The sequence below is a fragment of the Oncorhynchus masou genome, chromosome 12, assembly GCF_036934945.1.
Source record: "Oncorhynchus masou masou isolate Uvic2021 chromosome 12, UVic_Omas_1.1, whole genome shotgun sequence".
Classification (NCBI taxonomy): Eukaryota; Metazoa; Chordata; class Actinopteri; order Salmoniformes; family Salmonidae; genus Oncorhynchus; species Oncorhynchus masou.
In genome coordinates, this window is record NC_088223.1 from 45,336,783 (window position 1) to 45,358,841 (window position 22,059).

Below are 22,059 nucleotides of genomic sequence, written 5' to 3' on the forward strand. Positions count from 1 at the left end.
GGTTGACGAAGTCATCTGCAGAGAGGGAGGAGGGGGGGAGGGGGAGGAGGATTCAGGAGGGAGGAGAAGGTGGCAAAGAGCTTCCTAGGGTTAGAGGCAGATGCTTGGAATTTAGAGTGGTAGAAAGTGGCTTTAGCAGCAGAGACAGAGGAGGAAAATGTAGAGAGGAGGGAGTGAAAGGATGCCAGGTCCGCAGGGAGGCGAGTTTTCCTCCATTTCCGCTCGGCTGCCCGGAGCTCTGTTCTGTGAGCTCGCAATGAGTCGTCGAGCCACGGAGCGGGAGGGGAGCCGAGCGGCCTGGAGGATAGGGGACATAGAGAGTCAAAGGATGCAGAAAGGGAAGAGAGGAGGGTTGAGGAGGCAGAATCAGGAGATAGGTTGGAGAAGGTATGAGCAGAGGGAAGAGATGATAGGATGGAAGAGGAGAGAGTAGCGGGGGAGAGAGAGCGAAGGTTGGGACGGCGCGATACCATCCGAGTAGGGGCAGTGTGGGAAGTGTTGGATGAGAGCGAGAGGGAAAAGGATACAAGGTAGTGGTCGGAGACTTGGAGGGGAGTTGCAATGAGGTTAGTGGAAGAACAGCATCTAGTAAAGATGAGGTCGAGCGTATTGCCTGCCTTGTGAGTAGGGGGGGAAGGTGAGAGGGTGAGGTCAAAAGAGGAGAGGAGTGGAAAGAAGGAGGCAGAAAGGAATGAGTCAAAGGTAGACGTGGGGAGGATAAAGTCGCCCAGGACTGTGAGAGGTGAGCCGTCCTCAGGAAAGGAGCTTATCAAGGCATCAAGCTCATTGATGAACTCTCCGAGGGAACCTGGAGTTTTTAGAACTGCAAGACCATTGTGTCCAATGGAGGTCAAAAATAATTTTGGGTCAGTTGACTTCAAATTTCATATGCTGGATCCCCTGATCACAAAGATGTAAAATTAAACAATATGAACACCTCAAAACTGCCCCTATGTCCCCAATTAAGTCACTGAAATTCCATGTACGGCCTCCTGGGAACACTCTTTAACGATGCCCTGTGTTTCAAGTCTTTACGTTAAGAATTGACCGTTCTACAGAGGATGGAAGACTGTTTTGGGGATTAATGAAGACACTTCCTGTTGCCACAAGGCATCCCTATAAGGTCACGATTGCTTGTGTGCTCGGACAGTTAGCTAGCTCAATCACAATCAATGGGGGTGTCATGGTTATGTGAGGGGCGTAGGTAATGCTTTTCTATAGATGAAAAGCCCTATTGTCTGTGGGACCAAGCTTTCACTGTGAAGAATTAATTTCACATGGTCTGAAACCATTTTCCTTTTTTACATTTAGCTCGACATTAAATTACTTCAACAATCAGTGCGGATAGAACAGCTTGGACAGACAAGTGTAGGGTGTGAGATGCGAAATTTTGCAGATGGGGAGAGAGTGAGAGAGGTTGGAGAAGGAGGCTTGGCTTGAAGCACTGGGCATCTTGTTGTTAAGACATGCATTATCTGAATTAGGCCAACAGAATTATACCTGCGGAGGAGCGGCTTCTATGAAGGAACATTTCATATCTTTGAACTTCAGAGAGTTGGCTTAACGTTGGACTAGCTAGCTAACAACCTTGTGTGTGCAGAGCGGCACCAGAACTACATTTGTAGTAAATAAATTCAATGTGAAACGTGATTACTATAGTATCCATAACTAGCATTTAAAAGAATATTCCATTCTTCTCGAATAAAACATCTCATTCCCTAATTTCTGAATAACACTTGGAATGTCAGTAGGCTACTAGACTGTGCTTTGGAGGGGGAGAGGCAGGTTGCCTTCACACACAAAAACACACATTGGCAAAGATTGTCAGCTGGCAAGCAGGCAGACACTGGAAAAAGTTTCTGAGTGAGAGTGAGGGCTTTGCATAGAAGCTTTAATGGGACAAAAAAAATGCCCGGAATGTAAATTAATGTCATTAACCGGTTCCCATGCTTTTAAAATTAAGGTTCTGAAAATCACTTTTGTTCCCAGTTTTATTTCTGTTCCTCAAACAGAAATAGACGGTAGCTATTAACGTGGCCAATTCTGTCCTCCCAGGATTATATTTCAAGTAGGATAGCAGCCTACTCAAGAATTAACTAATGTTGGTAGCCATCTAGATGTCACCATGATACAGTCTACGCAGTGTCCTGCTTAGCTTACACAACGGTGTGTGATTTGGGTCACTCGGCTCTCAGCTGCGTTGACATACATCTGTGTCCACATAGCCTCTCTCCGCTAACCATTTGTTTAATTTAAAGAGTGACTACCCCATTAAAAGCAACTAATCCCTTTGAAAACGACCTGTGGCATTGATATTAGTCAAGAACATTTACTCTAGTGTCAAATTTGAGTACAAAGTGTAAATAGGATACTTTTGGTCATAAAGTCAGTCTCGTCTAAAACTAAGTTTGGAACCTCATTTGCGTCACAATGAGTAAATGAAGATTGAGTTTGGATTACAATTATGTCAACAAATCATTCCCCCTTTTGCTGAGCTCCACGTGCAAATCGTCCCTCATCCCACTACAATCCCTTCATTGAATGGGGCAATGTTGTTTCATTGCCCCCAACGTCCTTAAAGAATGGCAAACTGAAAAGCCTCCACAGACAAATTTCTATGGTTTGGATGCCTTACCGAAGGACCCTGTTATGATGAATAGCTAGGTGTTTGGAGTATGTCGATCCCCAAGTCTGCACCAGTAATGCTAGCTTGGTTTGCAATGACCGTTGGTGGTGAGTATAACCAGAGATATTGGAATATATGGACCTCTTTGGTATAACTTAGCTAATGACGTTAGATAACGTTATTGCTGGTTATATAGTTCATGTTAACTAACTCACTTTTGTACATCATGCTGGTCCGTACAATTGATAATTTTAGAGCCCAAAAAACGTAATACCTCCAGAGCAACTGTAATATCAATACCATTGTAAAGCACAATTTCAATGATGAGACCCTTCATGATGCCCATCTCTGTATGATTCAAGGCGGCAATGAGCTCCATCGGGTCTTTTTAAAAATGGCGGGTGGGTAAGCGAAACCTATTGCGTGATAGTGAAAGGGAAAGATGTTGTGTGGGGAAACGGCTTCTTTTCACCTGATCTGTCCAACTTATCACCTTATCACCTCTAAAATGTAAATAAAACATGAGAAAGAGTTTATATAATGTGTCATTGCATACCTATTTGAATGTTTGTGTCGAATTTGAATCAGGTTGCGTAAATTTGTACGGAATGGGGTTAGTCAACGTTAGCTAGCTGTCTTTTGATAAAGTGAGACAGGCTAGCTATAACATTAGCTAGTGAGGCATGTTAGCTAATGGTTTAGCTAATGTTAGCATAGCTAGCTATTTATAGCTTCCTAATTACAATTTAGCTAGGTCGTAGCTCATACAAGTATATTGTGTACTGTCTATATATTAGTTATGTAATGTTATCATTTGATAATCTAGCAAGGCAGGTGTCACGTTCTGACCTTAGTTTTTTTGTTATGTCTTTGTTTTAGGTTGGTCAGGGTGTGAGTTGGGGTGGGCTGTCTATGTTCATTTTCTATGTTGTGTTTTGTGTTTGGCCTGGTATGGTTCTCAATCAGAGGCAGGTGTCGTTAGTTTTAGGTAGCCTTTTCCCACCTGTGTGGTGTGGGTGATTGTTTCCTGTTTTGTTGTTTGTGTCACCATTCATGACTGTTTCGGTTTTCGTTTTCATTCACTTTGTATTTTGTCGTGTTCAGTGATTATTAAAGTATCATGGACATTTACCACGCTGCGTATTGGTCCGATCCTTGCTACTCCTCCTCAGAAGAGGAAGAGGAAAGCCATTACAGAACCACCCACCGCCAAAGGACCAAGCAGCGTGGCATCGGGCAGCAGCAGAAATCTCGGGACTCATGGACATGGGAGGAGATTCTGGACGGAGAAGGACCCTGGCCACAGGCTGGGGAATATCACAGCCCCAAGGCAGAGCTGAAGGCAGCGAAAGCTGAGCGGCGGTGGTATGAGGAGGCAGCACGGCAGAGCGGCTGGGCCGAGAGGAAGCCCCAAAAATGTATTGGGGGGAGGCACTCTAAGTCAGGAAGGAGACCTGAGCCAACTCCCCGTGCTTACCATGGAGAGAGGTGGACCAGGCAGGCACCGTGTTATGCCGTGAGTGGCATGGTGTCCCTGGTGCGCAGGCATAGCCCGGTGCATTACATCGTAGCGCCTCGTATCGGCTGGGCTAGAGTGGGCATCGAGCCAGGTGCCATGAAGCCGGCTCAGCCCATCTGGTCTCCAGTGCGTCTCCTTGTGCCGGGGTACATGGCACCAGCCCTACGCACGGTGTCCCCAGTTCGCCAGCACAGCCCAGTGCGGTCTGTTCCACCTCGCCGCACTGGCCTGGCGACGGGGAGTATCCAGCCAGGCAGGGTTGTGCAGGCTCTGTGCTTGAGACCTCCAGTGCGCCTCCACAGTCTGGTCTATCCGGTGCCTCCTCCGCTCACCAGGCCTCCGGTGGCAGCCCCACGCACCAGGCTGTCTATCCGTCTCCTTCCTCCAGGTGCTCCCTCCTGTCCAGCGCTGCCAGAGTCTCCCGTCTGTCCTGAGCTGCCAGAGTCTCCCGTCTGTCCTGAGCTGCCAGAGTCTCCCGTCTGTCCTGAGCTGCCTGAGTCTCCCGTCTGTCCTGAGCTGCCAGAGTCTCCCGTCTGTCCTGAGCTGCCAGAGTCTCCCGTCTGTCCTGAGCTGCCAGAGTCTCCCGTCTGTCCTGAGCTGCCACAGTCTCCCGTCTGTCCTGAGCTGCCAGAGTATCCCGTCTGTCCTGAGCTGCCAGAGTCTCCCGTCTGTCCTGAGCTGCCAGAGTCTCCCGTCTGTCCTGAGCTGCCAGAGTCTCCCGTCTGTCCTGAGCTGCCAGAGTCTCCCGTCTGTCCTGAGCTGCCAGAGTCTCCCGTCTGTCCTGAGCTGCCAGAGTCTCCCGTCTGTCCTGAGCTGCCAGAGCCTCCCGTCTGTCCTGAGCTGCCAGAGCCGTCCGTCTGTCCTGTATTGCCAGAGCCATCCGTCACTCCGGCGCTGTCGGAGTCACCCTTCACGTCGGAACCGCCAGAGTCTCCCGCCGGTCTGGTGCTGCCGGAATCTCCCGCCCATTCGGGACCCGTTGCTAGGGTCACCAGTCCGAGGTCGGCGGCGAGGGTCGCCGCTCGAAAGGTGCCACGGAAGCGGGTTAAGAACGGGTAAAGACTATGGTGGAGTGGGATCCACGTCCTGCGCCAGAGCCGCCACCGCGGACAGACACCCACCCAGACCCTCCCCTATAGGTTCAGGTTTTGCGCCCGGAGTCCGCACCTTTGGGGTGGGGGGGGGGGGGTACTGTCACGTTCTGACCTTAGTTTTTTTGTTATGTCTTTGTTTTATGTTGGTCAGGGCGTGAGTTGGGGTGGGTTGTTGATGTTTGTTTTCTATGTTGTGTTTTGTGTTTGGCCTGGTATGGTTCTCAATTAGAGGCAGGTGTCAGTTTTCGTTTTCATTCACTTTGTATTTTGTCGTGTTCAGTGATTATTAAAGTATCATGGACACTTACCACGCTGCGTATTGGTCCGATCCTTGCTACTCCTCCTCAGAAGAGGAAGAGGAAAGCCGTTACAGCAGGCTGGCTAGCTAACTACAGGCTAGCTAACGTTAAGGTTAGGCATAAGGTTAGCAGTGTGGTTATGGTAAACTTAACCGGTTTAAAATCACATTTTAAGAAAAGAAATTGTAGGGTTTATGACTTTGTGGCTGTGGTAACTACTGACGACCTAAAATGAGCTTGACCCGGGTTACTGTCCCGATGAGACAAACAGTATCATCAACAACGGTAATGTGTGTCACGCAGTCATGCCCTTGCTGTGAGCACTCCTTCAAGTGGAACAGGGGAGACACTTGAATTATGTTGGTGACATTTGACCTGGTCAAAGTTGAAAACTATTTCAAGTTTTGTCCCAATTGCTGTGTTTACCATTCCTTTTCACGTCACATATCATGATATCTGAAGTGAAATAGAAAGGTGAATGCAGCGAATGGTTGGTTCCACCATGCTAATCATAACCACCATTGATAATGTAATCAGTGCTCTGTGTGTGTGTTTGTATGTGACCAACAACCTTTGATGAGGGGCCAGTAACTGATCTACACTGCCATGCACATAAATGGGGCGCTGGCAAAGACCTTTACCTCCAGCCTTAACTTTTGCCTGCTCACCAACCATTATTGAAGGGGAGATCAAAATGATGTAGGTTTAGTCTGACCTGTTCAAACTTCAACATGCTGTTATGTTTGCTTGTCAGATAATATAGTATATGTTTGTTTATCAGATATCATCTATTCTAACTGGTGGTGGGTCACATATTACTTAGTACTCTGTAGGTAACTGACCTATTCAAAGCTTCCACTGGCATCTCACCATACATCTGCCTGTAGTTATTGAACTCAACCTGCAGGAGGTTTGTTGTGATTGAGTGTGTGTGTGTGGGGGGTGGGGGGGGGGGGGGGGGACAGCTACAGGTGGGTGTGTTCTGACAGGTGAGTGTGTCTTGGTGGTGGCAAGGACAGACCCAAGAAACAACCACATCAAACCACACCACCAAGCCAACTCACTTTTGGATTCTGTCAAGGCCACCAGCATTTCTTGAAGAGCAAGCCAAAGAACTATACCAAATAAGAAGGTGCACTTCCCCTTTAAACAACATTGTTCTATAATGTTACAGTATTAGCTAAACCTGTTCACTTTATCAGAAGTATGCACACATTTGGGGCACAGAAAGAAAGGAAAATGTAAGTCTGGTAAAATAATCTGTTATTGATTCCACAAACTAAGGTGGCAAAAAAGGCTGCCTTAGTATCATCCCCAATCAGAGATAACGATAGACAGCTGCATCTGATTGGGAACCATACCCAGCCAACAAAGAAATAGAAAAACTAGAATGCCCACCCAAATCACACCCCGACCTAACCAAATAGAGAAATAAAAAGGCTCTCTATGTCACGACCATCTTCCTGGAAATGACCGGACCAAGGTGCAGCGTCGTGAGCGTACATTTTCTTTTATTTGTTAAAGTCGCCAACAAAACAAGAAAAAGAAAATAAAAATGACCGTGACGCTTAAAAGGGCTATAGTACCCCTAACAAAGACAACTACCCACACTGAAGGAGGGAAAAAGGGCAACCTAAGTATGATTCCCAATCAGAGACAACGATAGACAGCGGCCCCTGATTGAGAACCATACCCGGCCAAAACATAGAAACAAAGAAACATAGAAAACAAAACATAGAATACCCCACATCACACCCTGACCTAACCAAATAGAGAAATAAAACGTCTCTCTAAGGTCAGGGCGTGACATTATAAGAACTGTAACTCAATAAAATCTGAAATTGTTGCATGTTGTGTTTATATTTTTGTTCAGTATAATAAGAACATTACATACAGGACTCTGTCTGTGTGGATATAACTGAGTGCAGGACAAAACTGGAAGCTCTCATTAAACGCAGAAACAACTCAGTAACTAAACTAAAGGATCAACTCAGAACAGGGAATCGGTTACTGTCTTCAAAATAAACAACAAAACATTTCCCAGAAAGTGATAATGACATTTGACCACGCACACTCAAACAAACTTTTCAATTTTAGGCGTTCAATTTCAAATTCCCTTAGTCACTTATGAGTAGAGAAACAAGGAAAGGGTCTGATGAGTCTTTCTCTAAAAGGGCAGATGACGAACACCGACCTCACAGCTGACCTATGACTTTATAGTTCCTCCGTAAAGTTCAGCGGTGGAGATTTATTGACCACCAGTGTCTATGAGGTGACTCTGAAAACAATATGCTACACAACTAGGCTGCTGAAAACAATACATGGCACTGGGTTTGACCGTGTGTCTCATAGTGAGGACGCACAACTTATACACTTATAGAGATAATTCAGTCCACTGGAAGCGACCATATGAGGAATTCTGTGTGTTTGTGTGTGTGTGTGTGTGTGTGTGTGTGTGTGTGTGTGTGTGTGTGTGTGTGTGTGTGTGTGTGTGTGTGTGTGTGTGTGTGTGTGTGTGCTTGTGTCCATGAATATATGTTTATGTCACACTAATGCTTAAGGATGTGAAACATTGCGATATATGTTTGATTCGGGTGGGGATGTGCCTGCCTACACACTACCTCTCTCGGATATGACAAAGGGAAAAGAGGTGTGGTGCTCTTCCCACTGCTGCTGTAGGAGTGGGTGGGGGTGTAGTGTGTGTGTATGCGTGCGTCCTCTAGGATATGAGTCACGCAGGGAGTAGGGTAAGGAGGGCTGTGTGTGGAGTCAGAACAGGGAAAGGATGAATGACAGGGTTAATTTACTTCCCTCATCTCCCTGCTACCAGTGAAAGTGTTCTGAGTCATCACAGACATCAGGGCATTGGTGGTGTAACCATACACACACACACGCTGTCGCCTGAGTCATATCCTAGAGCAGTGGGTGGGGAGGAACAGGGGACAGATGCATGTACATTGCCTTGCGAAAGTATTCGGCCCCCTTGAACCTTGCGACCTTTTGCCACATTTCAGGCTTCAAACATAAAGATATAAAACTGTATTTTTTTGTGAAGAATCAACAACAAGTGGGACACAATCATGAAGTGGAACGACATTTATTGGATATTTCAAACTTTTTTAACAAATCAAAAACTGAAAAATTGGGCGTGCAAAATTATTCAGCCCCTTTACTTTCAGTACAGCAAACTCTCTCCAGAAGTTCAGTGAGGATCTCTGAATGATCCAATGTTGACCTAAATGACTAATGATGATAAATACAATCCACCTGTGTGTAATCAAGTCTCCGTATAAATGCACCTGCACTGTGATAGTCTCAGAGGTCCGTTAAAAGCGCAGAGAGCATCATGAAGAACAAGGAACACACCAGGCAGGTCCGAGATACTGTTGTGAAGAAGTTTAAAGCCGGATTTGGATACAAAAAGATTTCCCAAGCTTTAAACATCCCAAGGAGCACTGTGCAAGCGATAATATTGAAATGGAAGGAGTATCAGACCACTGCAAATCTACCAAAACCTAGCCGTCCCTCTAAACTTTCAGCTCATACAAGGAGAAGACTGATCAGAGATGCAGCCAAGAGGCCCATGATCACTCTGGATGAACTGCAGAGATCTACAGCTGAGGTGGGAGACTCTGTCCATAGGACAACAATCAGTCGTATATTGCACAAATCTGGCCTTTATGGAAGAGTGGCAAGAAGAAAGCCATTTTTAAAGATATCCATAAAAAGTGTCGTTTAAAGTTTGCCACAAGCCACCTGGAAGACACACCAAGCATGTGGAAGAAGGTGCCCTGGTCAGATGAAACCAAAATTGAACTTTTTGGCAACAATGCAAAACGTTATGTTTGGCATAAAAGCAACACAGCTCATCACAATGAACACATCATCCCCACTGTCAAACATGGTGGTGGCAGCATCATGGTTTGGGCCTGCTTTTCTTCAGCAGGGACAGGGAAGATGGTTAAAATTGATGGGAAGATGGATGGAGCCAAATACAGGACCATTCTGGAAGAAAACCTGACGGAGTCTGCAAAAGACCTGAGACTGGGACGGAGATTTGTCTTCCAACAAGACAATGATCCAAAACATAAAGCAAAATCTACAATGGAATGGTTCAAAAATAAACATATCCAGGTGTTAGAATGGCCAAGTCAAAGTCCAGACCTGAATCCAATCGAGAATCTGTGGAAAGAACTGAAAACTGCTGTTCACAAATGCTCTCCATCCAACCTCACTGAGCTCGAGCTGTTTTGCAAGGAGGAATGGGAAAAATTTTCAGTCTCTCGATGTGCAAAACTGATAGAGACATACCCCAAGCGACTTACAGCTGTAATCGCAGCAAAAGGTGGCGCTACAAAGTATTAACTTAAGGGGGCTGAATAATTTTGCACGCCCAATTTTTCAGTTTTTGATTTGTTAAAAAAGTTTGAAATATCCAATAAATGTTGTTCCACTTCATGATTGTGTCCCACTTGTTGTTGATTCTTCACAAAAAAATACAGTTTTATATCTTTATGTTTGAAGCCTGAAATGTGGCAAAAGGTCGCAAAGTTCAAGGGGGCCGAATACTGTATGTGTGTGTAGGGGGGGTCGAGATTCCATCAAGGCCAGAGGGAGTGTGGCCAGAGAGTGGGACCAGCACCATTGCTAACTAGCATAGCTGCTCCCTTTTGTTGCAAATGTTATTGAATAATTAGAATCCCGCTGTCATCGTCAACCTAGGCTACAGTCCCCTCCTCATTCTTGTAATATGCCATTTAGCAGACTTTTCTCCAAAGCGACTTATAGTCATGAGTGCATTTAAAAATAAAATGTTACGTATGGATGGTCCCGGGAATCAAACCCACTTTCTTAGCATTGCAAGTGCTATGCTCTACCAACTGAGCTGTTTCTCTCACTGACCCTCAACATACTCATACTCACAGAGCGCACACTATACAGTAACCTAACCAGTCATGCCTCTCTTTATTCACAGCCCTGCCACACTCTGACAGCAGTTGTGAGGGTCTACTGTACTGATTGCTTCGTCGAAACAGAAAAATAAACCTGTGGTTTTTTTAAAGCACTTCATTCAATTTCTGTCTACTGTATGTACCCCATGGAATAAGGAGGCGAGAGGAGGTCCCTACTCGTCATGGCTTAAGGAGAAAGTGATAGGGTGCAGTAGGAGGTGCAGTAGGAGGTGCAGGAGCAGGTGCAGGAGCAGAACATTCCTCCCCCTGCCCAGAAGTAATCACAAAAAAATGTGAACTATGTGGCTGCCATCCAAGTGAGATTTTGAACAGTGCGTAAAATAATAATAAAGTAATATTAGCAAAGTGAACCCAGATGGGACCTAAAGTATTGTTCTCTCTCTCTCTCTCTCTTTTCAGTGCGTCCAGAGGAACGCACTGAAAATGGGTTATATTTCCTCACTGTCAAAATTTTCAAAAAAGGTCCTCTATCCATCGTTTTGGGAATTTTCGATGCATCCTGACTATCGAGCTTTCATTTAGCTGTTTACTAATGAGCTGGACACTGTCCATTGTGATTTCTACATAGTTTTCATTTGGTTATAGTCATTTTAAAGTATACTGTGTTTGTCCTCACCCCCAAACTTACCTGCAGGCAGGATTGAACCCCCTAGTTTGATACCCCGGTTTACGGTGGACTCAAAAGCAGAGCACTATATAGGGAATAGGGTGCCATTTGGGATGCTTCCTGGGGGAGGAACAAGAATGGAACAGTATGAACTTCAAGACAAAGGAACACGACCGTGCATGCACACACACGCACATGCACACACACACACACACACACACACACACACACACACACACACACACACACACACACACACACACACACACACACACACGTATGTACTGTATACAGTAAACAATTTAATTCAAATATGTATGAAGGAATCTTTACATGAACAGTATTCCAAATCAATGTTTATATTGAAAACTATGTACACATTTATGAATGTACACATTGATGATGTGTATGAATCTTTCACTGCCTGTGAATAGCAAGAGGGAGTGCAATTAAAGAGATACAGTGACTTCAGAAAGTATTCATACCCCTTGGCTTATTCCACATTTTGTTGTGTTACAGCCTGAATTCAAAATGGATTTAAAATAAATAACAATCTTACCCATCTACACACAATACCACAGAATGAGAAAGTGAAAACATGTTCTTAGAAATGTTTGCAAATTTATTGAAAATGAAATAGACAAATATATAATTTACAGTACATAAGTCTTCACAACCCTGAGTCAATACTTTGTAGAAGCACTTTTGGCAGTGATTACAGCTGTGAGTCTTTCAGGGTAATGCTCTAAGAGCTTTCCACACCTGGATTGTGCAACACTTGCCCATTATTCTTTTCAAAATGCAAAATAGTTACGAGCAATAATGAAGTGGTTAAAAAAAGCATGTGTGTATTTGCTGATCGCAGTTCGCCATGAATAAAGTAACCCTCCCTATATTTTCAATCAATTATTCTGCAAAAGGTGTGTAAACGGCATTTATGTTAGTCTATCCTCCACCCATGGCTTTTTGGTATAGGGTACTATCTTAATTTTCCCTGCTTGTATAGTGGGACCTACAGCAGTAATTTATTTGACTAAGCTGTGCCAGGATATTAACACCAGTGTTATGGATGGTAAGAGCCCCTATATGTGACAGAAGCACTGTACACCATCACTCTGGAGAAGAGGCACCAAGATCTGGAGATGGAGAACCATATCCAATTAGTCTTTTGTTTGGAAAAGGATGGGGTGATATAGACCATCCAGGTTATCTGTGAGGGCTCTGTTGATATTGTGTGGGGTAAAAACCAAGTGAATATGAGATAATTAGACTAGCGAAAAGGGTTTCCTCTGAAAATAACCCTATACAGCCTCTAAAGGAGAAAAGATACCAAGTATATTACATCCAAGCTCAGAAATCCCCACCTACCTCCTTTCAATAACAGAGACATTGCAAAATAAATGCCATCACACACAAACACGTCCATTAAGGAGAAGAAACCAAGACCAGAGATTTAGCAACATGCATGTTCTCGAGAGACCAGTCCTAACTGGTGTCTGTTTATACCCAGTCTAGTGCTGTGTGGTGCGAGATGGACATGACGGTGTGTTTCGGGTTGTGACTGACTGGGCAGACACTGGAGATGACAGGATGCCTCTGGGGGTGAAGGAGAACGGGGGGTCTGTCAGATCATACAAGGTGGGTGCGGTGGTGATGGGGGTGGTGGACTGACAGTTGGGATGAGTGGTGGTGGTTTGAGCAATGGGATGAATGGTGGTGGTTTTAGCAGTGGAATGAGGGTGTTGGTGGTTGTGTTGATGGTTGGGATGGTGGTGGGGTTGAGCAGTGGGGTGAAAGTGGGTGGTGGTGTTGATGGTGGTGCTGGTGGTGGTCGGTTGAATGGGATGAGGGTTGTGGAAGTCAGTGGAGGCTGTGGTGATGGTGGGGTGAGCAGTGTGGTGAGGTTGGGTGGTGGTGGTGGTGGTGCACTATAAAACATTTCCTTGTAAATGTACAGCATTATACTGGCGCCGAAATCTAAATGTAAAAAAACAATACATTGTACATAAAAACATTTATTAAAATTGGTAACAACAAAAACAAAAAATGTACAACAGAATTGAAAATAGAAGTAACAACAGTTGACACATACACTACTGGTCAAACGTTTTAGAACACCTACTTTTATTTTTACTATTTTCTACATTGCAGAATAATAGTGAAGACATCAAAACTGTGAAATAATCAAAAGTGTTAAACAAATCAAAATCCATTTCATATTTGAGATTCTTCAAATAGCCACCCTTGATCACAGCTTTGCACACTCTTGGCATTCTCTCAACCAGCTTCAAGAGGTAGTCACCTGGAATGCATTTCAAATTACAGGTGTGCCTTCTTAAAAGTTAATTTGTGGAATGTCTTTCCTTCTTAAAACGTCAACGGGACAGTTGTTGCTCATGTGACTAAAACGTTGTTTTAAACAACAATAAATAAAACAGTACATATACAGTGCCTTGCGAAAGTATTCGGCCCCCTTGAACTTTGCGACCTTTTGCCACATTTCAGGCTTCAAAAATAAAGATATAAAACTGTATTTTTTTTGTGAAGAATCAACAACAAGTGGGACACAATCATGAAGTGGAACGACATTTATTGGATATTTCAAACTTTTTTAACAAATCATATACTGAAAAATTGGGCGTGCAAAAGTATTCAGCCCCCTTAAGTTAATACTTTGTAGCGCCATCTTTTGCTGCGATTACAGCTGTAAGTCGCTTGGGGTATGTCTCTATCAGTTTTGCACATCGAGAGACTGAAATTTTTTCCCATTCCTCCTTGCAAAACAGCTCGAGCTCAGTGAGGTTGGATGGAGAGCATTTGTGAACAGCAGTTTTCAGTTCTTTCCACAGATTCTCGATTGGATTCAGGTCTGGACTTTGACTTGGCCATTCTAACACCTGGATATGTTTATTTTTGAACCATTCCATTGTAGATTTTGCTTTATGTTTTGGATCATTGTCTTGTTGGAAGACAAATCTCCGTCCCAGTCTCAGGTCTTTTGCAGACTCCATCAGGTTTTCTTCCAGAATGGTCCTGTATTTGGCTCCATCCATCTTCCCATCAATTTTAACCATCTTCCCTGTCCCTGCTGAAGAAAAGCAGGCCCAAACTATGATGCTGCCACCACCATGTTTGACAGTGGGGATGGTGTGTTCAGGGTGATGAGCTGTGTTGCTTTTATGCCAAACATAACGTTTTGCATTGTTGCCAAAAAGTTCAATTTTGGTTTCATCTGACCAGAGCACCTTTTTCCACATGCTTGGTGAGTCTTCCAGGTGGCTTGTGGCAAACTTTAAATAACACTTTTTATGGATATCTTTAAGAAATGGCTTTCTTCTTGCCACTCTTCCATAAAGGCCAGATTTGTGCAATATACGACTGATTGTTGTCCTATGGACAGAGTCTCCCACCTCAGCTGTAGATCTCTGCAGTTCATCCAGAGTGATCATGGGCCTCTTGGCTGCATCTCCGATCAGTCTTCTCCTTGTATGAGCTGAAAGTTTAGAGGGACGGCCAGGTCTTGGTAGATTTGCAGTGGTCTGATACTCCTTCCATTTCAATATTATCGCTTGCACAGTGCTCCTTGGGATGTTTAAAGCTTGGGAAATCTTTTTGTTTCCAAATCCGGCTTTAAACTTCTTCACAACAGTATCTCGGACCTGCCTGGTGTGTTCCTTGTTCTTCATGATGCTCTCTGCGCTTTTAACGGACCTCTGAGACTATCACAGTGCAGGTGCATTTATACGGAGACTTGATTACACACAGGTGGATTGTATTTATCATCATTAGTCATTTAGGTCAACATTGGATCATTCAGAGATCCTCACTGAACTTCTGGAGAGAGTTTGCTGTACTGAAAGTAAAGGGGCTGAATAATTTTGCACGCCCAATTTTTCAGTTTTTGATTTGTTAAAAAAGTTTGAAATATCCAATAAATGTCGTTCCACTTCATGATTGTGTGCCACTTGTTGTTGATTCTTCACAAAAAAATACAGTTTTATATCTTTATGTTTGAAGCCTGAAATGTGGCAAAAGGTCGCAAAGTTCAAGGGGGCCGAATATTTTTCGCAAGGCACTGTATGTGTCTTAAATGGGCAGAAAGCTTAAATTCTTGTTAATTTAACTGCATTGTCTAATTTACAGTAGCTGTCACAGCGAAAAAATACCATGCTATTGCATGAGGAGAGTGCACAACAACAAAACACTTTTAGCACAGCGACAGTTTAATACATTCACATCTGAAGGTAAATAATTTCCTTACATTCTGAAATCTTGCTCTGATTTGTCATCCTAAGGGGACCCAGAGATAAAATTGAGTGTAGTTTTGTTTGATAAAATCCTTTTTCATATCCTAAAAAGGTTCATATAGTATGCACGATCAATTTTGTATTTCTACTCGTTCAACTTGCAAAGGAAGAAATCTGTAAAAATGTAATGCTAAACGTTGTCTCAACCAGTCAAATTACATTCATATTTAATCCTCAGACACTCTAAAAAGTAACCAGTCTTTCTATATCATTCTGCATTCAGTATGTCCACTGGAAAGCCAATTTTAGACAGGAAGTCACGACATCATTGAGCGCCGATGACATGGGCGGTTTTCACTTGATTGACTGTATCTTTGTCCAATAACCACCAATCATTTTTAAACCTAGCTAGCTAGATAGCCAATGATCTGTGCTTTACGAGAGTAGGTGGAAACGCTTTGTGTGAAGCAAAATCTTTCATCTAACCTTGTGCGTATGAGTCGAGTGGTGTTTGGACATTTATGCAAGAGCATGTCGAAGTGCGTTACACATATCTGTGAGTTATGACAAATAAGTCTTTGCAAATTTTGAACTTACAATATGGCTACTAATACTGGAAAAGCTAAGTCAAAGTCCAGGTATAGAGATTTTGGATGATATTCTAGCAGAAATCTACTGGGAAAGTGTCACAGACTTTACGTTACCTTAGACTGGTAAGTGAAATACCAGTCTTTATAGTTATATTATTTTATATTATACATCCGAGCAAATGCAGTTGTTTCAATGGTTGCAAAGTAATAGTTTTTTAAAATATATTTTCTTTGATTGTATATACACTGCTCCAAAAAATAAAGGGAACACGATGTATCTCCAAGTCAATTACACTTCTGTGAAATCAAACTGTCCACTTAGGAAGCAACACTGATTGACAATAAATTTCACATGCTGTTGGAAAATGGAATAGACAACAGGTGGACATTATAGGCAATTAGCAAGATACCCCCAATAAAGGAGTGGTTCTGCATGTGGTGACCACAGACCACTTCTCAGTTCCTATGCTTCCTGGCTGATGTTTTGGTCACTTTTGAATGCTGGCGGTGCTTTCACTCTAGTGGTAGCATGAGACGGAGTCTACAACCCACACAAGTGGCTCAGGTAGTGCAGCTCATCCAGGATGGCACATTTTTTTTTTTTTTTACCTTTATTTATTTAACATCAATGCGAGCTGTGGCAAGAAGGTTTGCTGTGTTTGCTGTGTCGGTCAGCGTAGTGTCCAGAGCATGGAGGCGCTACCAGGAGACAGGCCAGTACATCAGGAGACGTGGAGGAGGCCGTAGGATGGCAACAACCTAGCAGCAGGACCGTTACCTCCGCCTTTGTGCAAGGAGGAGCAGGAGGAGCACTGCCAGAGCCCTGCAAAATGACCTCCAGCAGACTCCATCAGGGTGGTATGAGGGCCCGACGTCCACAGGTGGGGGTTGTGCTTACAGCCCAACACCGTGCAGGACGTTTGGCATTTGCCAGAGAACATCAAGATTGGCAAATTCAACACTGGCGCCCTGTGATCTTCACAGATGAAAGCAGGTTCACACTGATCACATGTGACAGACGTGACAGAGTCTGGAGACGCCGTGGAGAATGTTCTGCTGCCTACAACATCCTCCAGCATGACCAGTTTGGCGGTGGGTCAGTCATGGTGTGGGGTGGGGTGGCAATTCTTTGGGGGGCAGCACAGCCCTCCATGTGCTCGCCAGAGGTAGCCTGACTGCCATTAGGTACCGAGATGAGATCCTCAGACCCCTTGTGAGACCATATGCTGGTGCGGTTGGCCCTGGGTTCCTCCTAATGCAAGACAATGCTAGATCTCATGTGGCTGGAGTGTGTCAGCAGTTCCTGCAAGAGGAAGGCATTGATGCTATGGACTGGCCCGCCCATTCCCCAGACCTGAATCCAATTGAGCACATCTGGGACATCATGTCTCGCTCCATCCACCAACGCCACGTTGCACCACAGACTGTCCAGGAGTTGGTCGGATGCTTTAGTCCAGGTCTGGGATGGTCTCCTGAGGGATCTCCTCCACCTCATCAGGAGCATGCCCATGCGCTGTAGGGAGGTCATACAGGCACGTGGAGGCCACACACCTCATTTTGACTTGTTTTAAGGACATTACATCAAAGTTGGATCAGCCTGTAGTGTGGTTTTCCACTTTAATTTTGAGTGCGACTCCAAATCCAGACCTCCATGGGTTGATAAATTTGATTTCCATTGATCATTTTTGTGTGATTATGTTGTCAGCACATTCAACTATGTAAAGAAAAAAGTATTTAATAAGAATATTTCATTCATTCAGATCTAGGATCTGTTATTTTAGTGTTCCCTTTATTTTTTGGAGCAGTGTATATATATATATACAGTGCCTTGCGAAAGTATTCAGCCCCCTTGAACTTTGCAACCTTTTGCCACATTTCAGGCTTCAAACATAAAGATATAAAACTGTATTTTTTTGTGAAGAATCAACAACAAGTGGGACACAATCATGAAGTGGAACGACATTTATTGGATATTTCAAACTTTTTTAACAAATCAAAAACTGAAAAATTGGCCGTGCAAAATTATTCAGCCCCCTTAAGTTAATACTTTGTAGCGCCACCTTTTGCTGCGATTACAGCTGTAAGTCGCTTGGGGTATGTCTCTATCAGTTTTGCACATCGAGAGACTGAAATTTTTTCCCATTCCTCCTTGCAAAACAGCTCGAGCTCAGAGAGGTTGATGGAGAGCATTTGTGAACAGCAGTTTTCAGTTCTTTCCACAGATTCTCGATTGGATTCAGGTCTGGACTTTGACTTGGCCATTCTAACACCTGGATATGTTTATTTTTGAACCATTCCATTGTAGTTTTTGCTTTATGTTTTGGATCATTGTCTTGTTGGAAGACAAATCTCCGTCCCAGTCTCAGGTCTTTTGCAGACTCCATCATGTTTTCTTCCAGAATGGTCCTGTATTTGGCTCCATCCATCTTCCCATCAATTTTAACCATCTTCCCTGTCCCTGCTGAAGAAAAGCAGGCCCAAACCATGATGCTGCCACCACCATGTTTGACAGTGGGGATGGTGTGTTCATTGTGATGAGCTGTGTTGCTTTTACACCAAACATAACGTTCTGCATTGTTGCCAAAAAGTTCAATTTTGGTTTCATCTGACCAGAGCACCTTCTTCCACATGTTTGGTGTGGCTTGTGGCAAACTTTAAACGACACTTTTTATGGATATCTTTAAGAAATGGCTTTCTTTTTGCCACTTCCATATAGGCCAGATTTGTGCAATATACGACTGATTGTTGTCCTATGGACAGAGTCTCCCACCTCAGCTGTAGATCTCTGCAGTTCATCCAGAGTGATCATGGGCCTCTTGGCTGCATGTCTGATCAGTCTTCTCCTTGTATGAGCTGAAAGTTTAGAGGGACGGCCAGGTCTTGGTAGATTTGCAGTGGTCTGATACTCCTTCCATTTCAATATTATCACTTGCACAGTGCTCCTTGGGATGTTTAAAGCTTGGGAAATCTTTTTGTATCCAAATCCGGCTTTAAACTTCTTCACAACAGTATCTCGGACCTGCCTGGTGTGTTCCTTGTTCTTCATTATGTTCTCTGCGCTTTTAACGGACCTCTGAGACTATCACAAGTGCAGGTGCATTTATACGGATACTTGATTACACACAGGTGGATTGTATTTATCGTCATTAGTCATTTAGGTCAACATTGGATCATTCAGAGATCCTCACTGAACTTCTGGAGACAGTTTGCTGCACTGAAAGTAAAGGGGCTGAATAATTTTGCACGCCCAATTTTTCAGTTTTTGATTTGTTAAAAAAGTTTGAAATATCCAATAAATGTCGTTCCACTTCATGATTGTGTCCCACTTGTTGTTGATTCTTCACAAAAAAATACAGTTTTATATCTTTATGTTTGAAGCCTGAAATGTGGCAAAAGGTCGCAAAGTTCAAGGGGGCCGAATAATTTCGCAAGGCACTGTATATATATATAAAAAATCCCTAATGAAATATGTGTATGAACAGCAAACAATGCACTCGAAAGCCACAACGTGTCAAAGTCAACAGACAATACACATTGGGCTCCTGACTGGCGCAGTGATCTAACACTATGCAATACCTGGTTCGAATCCAGTCTGCATCACACCCGTGATTGGAAGTTCCATAGGGCGGTGCACAATTTGGCCCAGTGTCGTCTGGGTTTGGCCTGGGTAGGCGTCATTGTAAATAATAATTTGTACTGACTTGCCTAGTTAAATAAAGGTTAATAAAAAAATAAAAAATAAAAATTGGTACACACACTTCACCACAGTGTTCTCCACTCTATATAATATATGTTTATAGGTGTGTTGTTTATTTGATGTATTTCTAACATAATGATTCAATAAAATAAGTAATAAACTTGAGTTCTTACTGATAAAAAAACAAAAAAACAATAGAGGTAAATACTGACTTCAAAGAGACCACATTCAAGACCTCTCTACACTTTTCTAATTCCCCCCTTCTGACACCCAGGTGACAGACATCTCAGCTTGGATGTCGGCCCACCTCTTCAAGCTCAGTCTCGACAAGACAGAGCGGCTCTTCCTACCAGGGAAGGCCTACCTGCTCCAAGAAATCTCTGTCCCATTTGATAACTCCACGGTGTCCCCCTCCTAGATTGCAAAGAACCTTGGCATGTCAGTCATTGCAAACATCAATGCAGTGACTCGGTCCTGCAGGTTCATGCTCTACAACATCCACAGACTACGACCTTTCCTCACACAGGAAGCGAGGGGCTAATTCAGGCACTTGTCATCTCCCGTCCACACTACTGCAACACTCTGTTGGCTAGGCTCCCGGCTTGTGCCATCAAAGCCCTGCAAATTCAGAAAGCCACAGCAGGCCTTGTGTTCAACCTTCCCAAGTTCTCCCATGTCACCCTGCTCCTCCGCACACTACACTGGCTTCCTGTCGAAGATCGCATCATCTTCAAGACCCTGGTGCTTGCCCATGCAAGGGGAACTGCCCCTCCCTACCTTCAGGCTACGGTCAATCCCTACACCCAAACCTGAGCACTCTGTTCTGCCACCTCTGGTCTCTTGGCCCTCCTACCCCTAACAAGCTTTCCCCCTAATGTCAGGAGAGTGGAGTCCCTACCCATCTTCCAAAAACATCTATAACCCTACCTTTTTAAAGAGTATCTTAAATAAATCCCCCCCAAACGCAATTGTCTTTTCCGACTAGCACTGTCTTTTTTTTAGGGAAAATGTACTTGCTATGATAGTGATGATATGTTGTTGTCTAACCTAGCTATCCTAACATTAATGCACTAATGTAAGTTGCTATGGATAATTGCATCTGCTAAATTACAACAAAAGGCTCTGAGAGGAGCAGGGTGAGGGTGAGGGAGTTGACCTGGCCTAAAATGAAAACCTTTTCTATGTAAAGTGCATTGCTTTGACACTATTTCCAATTGGGCTGTGGTCATAATGTGTGCACTATACAGTCTATGAAATGGGGTGTAATTTCAGACTTAGCTCTGGACCTGCACTGATCACTCTGTCTGTCTGTTTTCCTCATTACCACTCCCTGTGTTACACCATCACTGCCACTCTATTCCATTCAGCACTCTTACCTGATTACTGTTGAGTAGGAAAACATTTTGAAATGGGGACTAACTGTACCGGAGCTTGTCCAATAAGAAAACAGATTTGGGTGTTTCTGTTGCACTCTTTGTTGCTACAGTGGGCCCCACTGAAAAGGACCATGTAGTGTTTCTCAGGCAACACCTCATTCCAGAATACACAACACTGAAATCCTTGTGTGTCAGTCAGTAAACAGCTGCCAGAGGCCACCTACACTGTACTCAACCTCCAGTTAAACTGCTGTAAACACCGGGTTTACACACACCACACCTTTGCTTCCTCACTATTGTAGCAAGGCTGCTCAAGGCTCCTGCTTCTACTTTGGGGTTGAGGTTTGGATTAAACCTGAAATTGGAAATAGAGGTAAAGTAGAGATTTTTAACCTGTAGTTAATTTTTACTCTTTTTTTATAGATCTCTCCCTCTGAAGGCTACTGAAAACTCTGCTCTCCATCGGGCCAGCTAAATCTTTACTGTATGGCTCCCCAGTCTTTGACTGTGTCCTTTATGCTACCCTATTCACTATTGGCCCTGGTCAAAAGTAGTGCACTAAATAGGGAACAGGCTGCCATTTGGGATGCATTCCTTTGAGTTTGAAGTTTGAAGTCTAGCACATCATTAATTGGGGGATTAGACACCGTAAGAAGTTGTTAATCACCACAGTCATTCACACTCCACACAGACTCACCGGTCTGACCTGGGCCCGCTCCTCTATATGTTGGGGCTAGAGGCTGAGGCCTGGGAATGGGGGCTGGAGCTGGGGGATAGGGTGACTGGTGTGAGAATAGGGGCTCTAGGGAAATGAGGTGAGTTTGGCCTGTGGTTATGGGTGAGAGGGGGAGCCTTGGCTGAGACTAGGGGAGACAAGCGAAGATTCGGCCTGTGGGAGATAGGGGAGAGTGGTCTAATGATATTGGAGCTGATGGTTGTTAATTAGAGGGAATGCTCTGCAGAGACTGATGGAGGAGAAAGGCTCTCAGGATGTGAGTCCAGGGTGAGAGAGTTCACGCACAAAACACTGG

The 22,059-nt window shown here is 44.1% G+C and overlaps 1 long non-coding RNA gene across 1 annotated transcript in view; it reads left to right on the plus strand.

Moving 5' to 3' along the window:
- LOC135550175 (uncharacterized) overlaps window positions 1–20,208 on the plus strand; it is an 87,168-nt gene extending 66,960 nt beyond the window's left edge. The window contains exons 3-4 of the long non-coding RNA XR_010457085.1: window positions 12,629–12,756; window positions 19,927–20,208. This is a non-coding gene — a long non-coding RNA (uncharacterized LOC135550175). The remainder of the gene's footprint in view (window positions 1–12,628; window positions 12,757–19,926) is intronic.
- The last annotated feature ends 1,851 nt before the right edge of the window (window positions 20,209–22,059 follow it).